Raw genomic sequence first — 10,206 nt, forward strand, 5'->3', positions numbered from 1 at the left:
TTTTTCACACCTGACTAAGTAACCAGGTACCATAACAATTTGTTATTTTTTTTAGATTTGATTTTTTTTTTCAAATATCGCTGTAACCAGTTACGATTATCAATTTAGATTTTTTAGTAATGTGGCAGTAACCGGTTACTACTACCAATTTTAACTGTCATGGCAAGTACTCGAGTGCATTGTAACTGGTTACTGACAGATTTGGAAGAAGAAAAAAAACATATCACAATACATCCAGTAAAGAAGAAGAAGAAGAAGAAAGTAACTGGTTACCCCTATTAAAATAACTGATTGATAACTAGTTACTGAGCCAAACCTATAAAAAAAACTCCGAAAATAAAAAATCATACCAACATGGCTCCAGGATTGCATTCGTTTAGCGAGCTTGAATCTTAGTCACAACAAGTTTTCTGGCGAAATACCTCAAGAGCTTGGCAACTTGGGCTCGTTGAAGTACATGTTGGATCTCAGCAGCAATTCTTTCACTGGAGAAATCCCATCAAACTTGCCCAAGCTTTCATCACTGGAGATCCTCAACGTCTCAAATAATCAACTATCCGGAAAAATCCCATCGTCGTTTTCCAGCATGGTTAGTCTAGTTTCGGTCGATTTTTCCTACAACAACTTGACGGGTCCAATCCCAATTGGGAAACCTTTCCAAAACGAGAACGCCTTCTTGGGAAATCCTGGCTTATGCAGAGACACTGAAGGGGTCAACCTCAATCCGTGTAGCTCAATGTCAAAAGACAAATCTAGCAACAGGATTCTTATAAGGGTCCTTGTTCCCATCTGTGCTTTGATAATATTTGCGAGTGTGACTGTTATCGCTTACTTGTTGTGTCAGAAAAGCAGACTCCTCAACCACAAGAATCGAAGGAATGACAAGTTCGACAACCCAGAGTTGTTGATATGGGAAAAAGAATCAAAGTTCACTTTCCGGGAAATTGTTAAGGCCAGTGAGGACTTCTCCGAGAAATACTGCATTGGAAAAGGAGGATTTGGTAGTGTGTACAAGGCTGTTCTATCTTCGGGTGTTGTTTTTGTCAAACGTTTGAACGTGTCCGACTCGAACGAAGTCCCGAAGAACTACCGCCAGAGTTTCCTTAACGAGATAAAGACTTTGACTGAAGTCAGGCACCGAAACATCATAAAGCTATATGGATTTTGTTCAAGGAGGGGCTGCATGTACTCATCTTTCTGATGCAAGGCTTCAACTGTCTTATCTGCAGCATTTTTTAACAAACTATCCATTTTACTATCATCCAATGATTCATATTCGACTTCAGGGCAGAAAGCACAATCAACGCAATTTTAGAAGCAAGTTCAGCTGCTGTCTCACAAGGTCAAACACTTGAAGGCTCAGGCATGCTTTCGGCAGTGCCCCACCAACTTATCTTTCCCATCTTTGTCGCCATCACGATGTAGCTCGATCATTGATGAATCCAACTGAGGATTGTGTACTCCAGAATAATCCATCATGTTTTCATCCACCCCATCTCTCCCTTTGCAAGGCTGGCTAGTGAAAAGCCCTTTGCAAGGCTGGCTAGTGACCAAAATAATAATAATAATAATAATAATAAAAAGGAAAGACAGAAATTCCCTTACAAAAATGCCCATATAGAATAAATAAACTTATACAAAAAAAAATGGGATACAGAACAAATATTTTGATAAATATGGGAAAACAAAACTCATAAAAAAATAAAACAACAAAAAAAGCCATAAAAAATGCACACACAAAAAAAAGCCATATATATCAAATTTTATTGAATTTTCCCATATTTCATGTAAATTCCTCTTTAATCTAAGAAGAAAAAAAAAACCACAAAATTGTAACCCAAATCATTTTAGGGTAATTATATAGTAAGGTGATACTTTAAATCCTGCCAATAGAATTTTTTCTATTTTCGGCATTTGCAGATATTATAATAGTAATTTTTTATATGGTATTGTACATTGTAATTATAACAGGTATCCAAATAATTTTCAAAAAATTCTGAATAATTTATAATTTTACAATGTCGAAATAAATGTTAAAATATTTATTTTACATACATTAAAAAAGACATATATGTGTATAATTAACTATTTAAACTATAATTTCAGTATAATAAATTATTTAAATTTTTTTTAAAATTAATGAAATACTTACTATAACTATAATATATACTTTCATAAAATATAATTTCGTGACCAACAAAAAATAGAGAAAACCCTGCTGATAATGATTAAAATGACACTCTGATTCTAGAATTTTCCCTCTTAAAATATTTATAAACTAATTATTGAAATTAGGGTTTATACTTTTTTGGACCCTGTATTTTTTCCCATTACTTGTTTGGACCCTGTATTTTGACAAATTATTTTTTGGACCCTATGTTTTGTAAAATAGTTAAAATAGAATCATAAACTCAATTTTGATGAAGAAAAAATTGAATAAAACAATACAATTTTTAAGTAGAATGATTTTATTTTTGTTCTGAATCGTTAGTTTGGTAAATTATTTGTGATTTTAATTGAGAAAATATTGACCAAAATTGAGTTTAGGGTTCTATTTTAACCATTTTACAAAATATAGGGTCTAAAAAATAATTTGTCAAAACACAAGGTTCAAACAAATAATGAGAAAAAATACAGGGTCCAAAAATATATAAACTCTTGAAATTATGAAGCAGGACGTCCATTAACGTCAACTCATCCTCATTCAAAGAGCAATGGTGCAAACAAAAATTAAAGTGGCAAATTGTAAATAAATAAAAAATAGGAGAGTTTTATTACTATTTTATAAAATATATATTTAACAAATAAAAAAATGTCTAATTTAATATAACAAAAAAAAGTAAGAGAGGTCTTAATCCCTAATTACCTATATGACTTTGGTCGTGCACCCAAATACCTCACAATCTAATTGAATAAGTTATATTTTAAAGATGAGCGGCAAAACCCCCTCATTTTAACATTTTTAAAGTCTTAATCCCAATTTTTTTTAGCTAGTAAAACTTTCCGATCCACAATTCTATTACCAAATCTAAGATATTTATTTGGTGTGGCAGTTAAATGCCAACGTAGAAACGCCTGACCAACTAAGCTAACATATTTTTTAAAAAAATTTTAAATATTAAAAATTATAATTTTGTCAAAAAAAAAAAGTTAAAAATTAAAATATGAAAACAAAAGGAAATTATTAAAACACAACCCAAAAAAGAAATAATAGTTGCGCAAGAAGAGAGAAAAAGGAGAAAACGAAATCTACCCATGTGAGCTTTTCACATGAAGCCTTAAATTTTAGTATTGGTCTCTCTCTCTCTCTATCTCTCTCTTCCCTATTCATACTTTTGCTAGTAAATTCTGGGTTTGGCATCCATTGGTGTTGGTGAAGCTAATTCCAGAACTGGGTTCTTTATCTTCTTATTTTATTTGGGTTTGAAAGTTTGTATTTTTCTAAACTCATCAGTGCTTTTCCATATCGTTCTTAGGCTTCTCTTCTTGTCATAAACATGTTTCTAAACCTCATCAGAGCCCTTGAAGCGACGAGGAACGAAAAGAATATATTTCAAATCAGAAGCAGAACGATGAGCCTCTTCTCGTTTGGGAATTTCGTCGAACAGTTGGTATGCAGCGATTAAAACAAGCCAATCAACAGAACAAGATCACAGCTCCTTTAAGAGAGTAACAGCACACACCAAGCACTACTTAAGATGAAAAGATACCATACAAAAGCTTCTTCTGAGTACATCATTAAAGGCAACTCATTAGCTGCAAACGTCTTTGTTTAGCATTAAAAATTGAAGCAGAAAGATGGAGTTGCTGCTACGAAACTCAAGGCGATGAGACACAAGGGATAGTCATTTCACCTATTGGACAAGTAGAAGTCCTATTGGTTTAAATCTTACAGCTTTCCTCACATCTGATGGGACCCTACAGATCCAAGACCAGAGGCGGCATACTATTTGGTCGGTTTTTGGAGAAGATCATAATGATACAGTTCATTATCGATACCTCAGGCTTGATGTTGATGGTAATCTGCTACTGTACTCGTGGCTAGAAGCTTCACAAATATGGAGACCTGTCTGGCAAGCTGTTGAAGACCAGTGCAATGTTTTTGCCACTTTTGGTTACAATGGCATCTGTGTCTATACAGAAACAGGATTCCCAACTTGTAAATGTCCATTTAAGCTTTCAAATGAGTCCATCCCAAGGTGTACAATTCCAAGACTACAACAGTGCAAATCTGGTTTGAACTTGTTCAATTACAAGCATACTTTTTTGTATGGAATGTACCAGAATGATGATTTAGTTTCCAGAGTTAGTTTACACCAATTCGAAAGCTTGTGCCTAAAGGATCCGCTTTGCACAGCTGCAACCTTCATGAATGATGGAACTGTTCGATGCTTAATAAAGAGAACTCCATACGTTAAAATAAGAAGAAGAAGGAACGGGAAATAGAGAGTGCGAGATGACAGAAAGAAAGAGGACATGGGCAGTCGGCTAGGGCTTCAAGAAGAAGAAGAAGAAGAAAGAAAGAAGAAAAGAAAAAAAATTAAGAATTAGTTTTTAATTTATATTTTAGTAATCTTTTTAAATATTAATCAGTCTATTTTTAAATTAAAATACTTTTTTATTTTGAATTAATTTAAATAACTTTATTATTATTTTTTTAAATATAAAATTATGACGTGACATTAGTTTAGATGGTTGAGTAGCTCTACGTTGGCAGTTATTAGACGGAGACTTTAGATTTGCTAATAGAACTGTGGATTTAGAAGTTTCACTGGCAAAAAAAAAATTGAAGGTTAAGTGTATAAGAATGTAAAGATGATGGGGTTTTGCTGCTAATTAGTCTATTTTAAATATATAAATTAATAACTATATCTCTTATGCATAAAAAATGTGTAGATAACACAAATTCTTAGTTGGGTAAATATTATTTTGTTCCCTGTGTTTTGCAAAAGTTACCGATCGGACCTCGTATTTTGTTAAATGACAATTTGGACCATGTGTATTGCAAAACGGAACAAAATAATATCTTGAGCCTAATTTTGGTCAAACTTTTTTAAATATGACCAAAATGCCCTCAAATTTTATTAATTAATGAATTATTTAAATACTTCAAAATGTATTTTAAAATAAAAACTAAATTAATTTTTAAAATAATTAAAAATTTAATTGTCTCTCTCCTCTCCCCTCTTTTTTCTCTTCCTCTCTCTTCACTCTCCCACACCAACCCTCAGCCCCAGCCACATCCTTGGTTGTAACGCTCTAGTTACCCCAAGACAGTTACGGTGAACTTTGAACTGTGATTTAACTCGCTAACCGAGTTATTTGGTTAAAAACTTGTTTCTAGGTGTTATTAATAGGTTAAGGTGAAAAATCAATCAAAAGGAAATGATATATTTTATTTAAATCACAAAACTGTTCATGGGCCCATCAAAACATTTATAAGTTATTTACAATACAAAATGGTCATTGCAGTATAAAATTTACAACCTGCCATTAAGCGGCAAAACTAGGGCAAACCCCCTAGTTCCTCTGATAACTCCTTGGCCGTGGTGGTCAAGTGGCCGCATATGTACACATCACCACCTAAGCTCTCCACTCAAGGCTGGGTGAGTTTTTCTTTCCCTTTACCTGCACCACATAGCACCCATGAGCCAAACCCCAGCAAGAAAACTCAATGCTTCATATAAATATTAGCAAATGATTATTATTATAATCATATAGAGCTTATAGCTCTGAACAGATGAGTGAATATTACTTTGTGGTTATGTTAACCATGGAGGAGCTTATAGCTCTAATTAGATGAGTGATTTAACACTTGAGGTTCTGGTAAACCATAATGAGTAACTGATGAGTAAGTCACTAGGTTAACAGATGAGTGACTGATGAGTGAGTCACTACAGGGCTCAGCACCCATAGCCACGTGACGATGCAGTCACCTGGGCCTTCTGGACCTGGCTCTAATCAAATGAGTGACTGATGGGAAGTCACTACGGGGCTCGGCACCCATAGCCATGTGACTAAACAATCACTAGGGCTCGCTGGCCCTGGCTCTAAATGACTAGCCTTTGGCTAGACAAGCGCTTTTAGTTTTCATCGAACTTGAAGTCGGTCCGGCATTAATGCTCATTTGAGTCATTCAATGCAGATGTCGATTAGATCTAATCTTTATCGGCTTGCGCTAACCACGCTAAGACCGTTCTTGACTTATGAGTCAATACCATGTGACCAGTGCTCAGTACTACTGCCGAACTTGACTAATGCGTCACAGCTTCACAGTTAATACTAACACCATTGCCAATTCTGACTATTCAGTTAGTGCCATGCACAAATGAGCAAGATTTTCCAAGCATTCGATATGCAATCAATGTCCACATTTAAACATTCAACATGCCTCAAGAATAACCAAGCATGTCACATATGGGGTGCAGTTTTCTTACTTCTGGTTCGAGCGAGAATTAGTAAAAGAACAATCCTTGAGAACGATCAGCCTTTTAGTTCCTTGGCGGTCACCTAGTCATAAACAATTACGGGATTCCATCAATAAAATGAATAACAAAGGTTCCCGAACCAAGACCTAGCCTCTGGGACATCGAATCCTACTAAACCGGGTAGTAGGAATGATCTCGAGGCCTAAGGTTTGAGTTCCCATGATTAAAACACAATTATGGCCGAAAATGTCCTTAAGCGCCGTGGCCCCACACCAGACTTGCGCCGCGGCCCGCCTCCAAACGGAGGCCGAACCCACTTCTGCCTGTGCCTACCACCGCGGCGCTCCTCCTTGCGCTGCGACCCTAACTGTCCTGACAGCAAGCCACCTCCTTCATCAAGCCTAGGTCGCGGCGCCCAAGAACAGGGCCGCAGCCTGACCACGATCCCAGCCAAAATTCTCGTTTTTCCTCTTTTAAATCCCTTCAAAAACCTACTCAAACATCTCCAAATCCAAAAATCAAAGTTCCCAAACATCTCCATAATCCAAAACTATCAAAACCCGAGGCTCAAACAAATCAAAAACTCATCAACACATAAAATCCAATTCAAAACTTAGAAACTCGAAAACTCAAAACTTAAAGCTTGAATTACGTCAAATTAAATCATTTCTTGCTAAATCCTTCAGTTAAGAAGCTTCTAATCTTTCCTAGGATCGCTATGCCTCGATCCTCGCTTGATTCTGACTCCTAAAACCCAAGTTTCCTTCGAAATTGCGATGAACGGTCAAAAAAGATAACGGGTGCCAAAGAAAAGGTGTTTAAACATAGTTTTCCTTCTGACAGGTTACTTCAAGTTTAAATGTAACGACCCAAAATCACTAATATGGCTTAAGGGCCTTGATTAGTGTGTCGGGAGGGCAGACCCCATGCTGCCAAGCCCACCCTTGGTCGTCGTAGACCCCGCGCCACCGTAGAAAACCAAACATCTTCGGCAGCCTCATCTCCCGCTTTGACTCCCTGCTACATGTGGATCTGGTAAGTAGTGACTTCGATCTTCTTCCCATCTCGATCTTCTTCTTCTTCTTATTGTGCTTCATCTCTTTATCTTCTTCTTTTTCTTATTCTTCTTCTTCTTCGACTACTTATTCTTGGGCAGATCTGGTGCAATGAGGTGACGTCTGGTGTGAGGGGGAGGACGGATCTCCATCTGCTGCGACGGGCTAACGCCTGAGTTGGGCAGATTTGGGCTGAGTCCGAGTTCGAGGCTGAGGTTCTTGGGTGTTGACTGGGTATAGCAGGTTTTATGTTTAAGGAAGAAGAATGTTGACGTCGTTTTTCGTCAACTTAAAATGTCGAGCAATTAAACAATAAGAACTATGGTGCAAATGAATAGTATGGTGGAAGAACAAAGGTTTTACGTGGTTCAGCAGTTAAATCTGCCTAGTCCACAAGTCTATTTTATTAGAACTTGGAGTTTTCTCTCTAGATAGCAAAAGATCCGTCCCCTTTTAAGTGTTCATGACCTCTCTATTTATAGAGAGTTTTCAGAGTTCATTCCCACATATTTTGGGAAGATACTCATGCTTATTAATTGAAATAATGATATTAAATGTTGTGACTCCTATATACAAGGAAACGTCCCCTGAAGACCAGGAAAATGGATAACAGACTTGTTAATATCCCTTTAATGTCGGGACGTTACAACAATAAATATCTTTAAATGTACAAAACGTGTTACATCACATGATTCATCAAATCTTCGAGATCAGCAATCAACATCGCATCAGCCAAGGTTTACAGATAGGTTACGAACTGACCGTCTTACTCCAAGACCTGCTCGGGGCAAATAAATACCGTCGAGGCTGTCATATTTCAAGCTTGCACTCTTTAAGCTCGGGCTACTCAATCCGAAGACAATCGATAACGGATGTATCCCGATGCTATGTTCTTTCGAGCTCAAAAAGAATCCCGAGGCTACATGTCTTCAAGGTTGCCATCTTGCTTCGAGGGTTTTACAGGTGTACCATGAACACGTGTTTTTATATATCTCGAGCTCACACTTGACGAGTCCAGCCTTTGAGGTCATAATTTTTTGTCTCGAAATCTAGGTGTAACAGTTTGCCCCCTCAAAAGTATTAGTTCGAATCCTATGAGAAGGAAACTCTTGAACTACTTCCATTGGGAACCGTACCATCAAACATACTCAAGTGTGGACATGCGTCAGTTGGGTATTAACCACTCAAAGTACTTGAGTACCTTGGAAACCAGCCCACGTGCCATCCTTTATGGTCCCATCGAATTATTTGTCCCTGATCGTCGGATCTGATACAAAATATGGCCAATGGCCCAGATTAATCCAGCCTTTTGCATTCCTACGGGTTTATAATTTGGACTCCAGTCGTCTTCTTCTTTTACTCTCGCATTCATTTCAGAGAGAAAAAAGGAAAAAAGAAAAACCAAAGACCTCCTTGCCCATTTCTTGCATATTCTCCAAGTCGAGTAGACAAAGTAACATTGGACTCTTTGATTCCATGAGATCGTACTTGCAACCACTTCTACAATCGTCCATTTCTCTGCTTTTGCCAATCGCATTGTGTAAGCTCTCTGTTCATGGCTTCTTTGCATTATATTTTATTTATTTTGTTTTTATGTATGTTTATGCTTTTGTTGCACCGTGGGCACTAGAATTCTTTTTGGTCCATATATTAGTTTAATGCACTAGGATGCTTCGACTGATAGATATTAGACTCAAACCCAGTTACTGTGTAAAAAGGCTCAAATATGGTTCCTTTTATGAGTTTTCAAATTTCAGAGGACATATCTTGCACACCAAGATATTGGGTACAAAATCAGGGTTTTTTTTTTTGAAGAATGCGCGATTCCCAAAAATATCACCTTTTTAATAACCGCCACCTTTTTTCCCTGATATATCAGGATTTCCAATAATATGTCCACCTTATTTTCTTTCGGTGGACTACACGCTCTGAGATTGGCCTCATCCTTTGGATTGAGCTTGCCTTGTAGCCTCGATCATTCGAGCTTAGGAATTCTACTTATCTCATTTATTTCCTTGTGACAGTCAGAATCTCGTGATCCGTAAGGGGAAAGACCGGGTAAAAGCTGTGCAATCCCACACCGCCTGGGGAAGGTCAAGTGTGATGATTCTAAGACTATGTAGGTATGGGACTACATAGTTGAAGAGGGCTTAAGTGGTTTGATGTGTACTACCTATATCAACAAGATGCATCTTCTTTTCGGTAGCCCATCACTTGAGAACTCCAAAGTTAAGCGTGCTTGACCTGGAGTAATCTAAGGATTGGTGACCTCCTGGGAAGTTTTCCTAGGAAGCATGCGAGTGAGGACAAAGCACGCTGAAAAGACTCATGTTGGTTTGTAAGGCCAGTCGTCATTCCAGAAAGCAACCATAGTTACGTGGGGCGTTACAAATGGTATCAGAGCCTTGACTCAGCCGGAAGTGTGGCCGACGGGGACGTCGGACCCCTAAGGGGGGGTGATTGTGACAGTCAGAATCCCGTGATCCATAGGGGGAAAGACCGGGTAAAAGTTGTGCAATCCCACACCGCCTGGGGAAGGTCAAGTGTGATGATTCTAAGACTGTGTAGGTATGGGACTACATAGTTGAAGAGAGCTTAAATGGTTTGATGTGTACTACCTATATCAACAAGATGCATCTTCTTTTCGGTAGCCCATCACTTGAGAACTCCAAAGTTAAGCGTGCTTGACCTGGAGTAATCTAAGGATGGGTGACCTCCTGGGA

The sequence above is a fragment of the Humulus lupulus genome, chromosome 1 (genome assembly GCF_963169125.1).
Source record: "Humulus lupulus chromosome 1, drHumLupu1.1, whole genome shotgun sequence".
Taxonomy (NCBI): domain Eukaryota; kingdom Viridiplantae; phylum Streptophyta; class Magnoliopsida; order Rosales; family Cannabaceae; genus Humulus; species Humulus lupulus.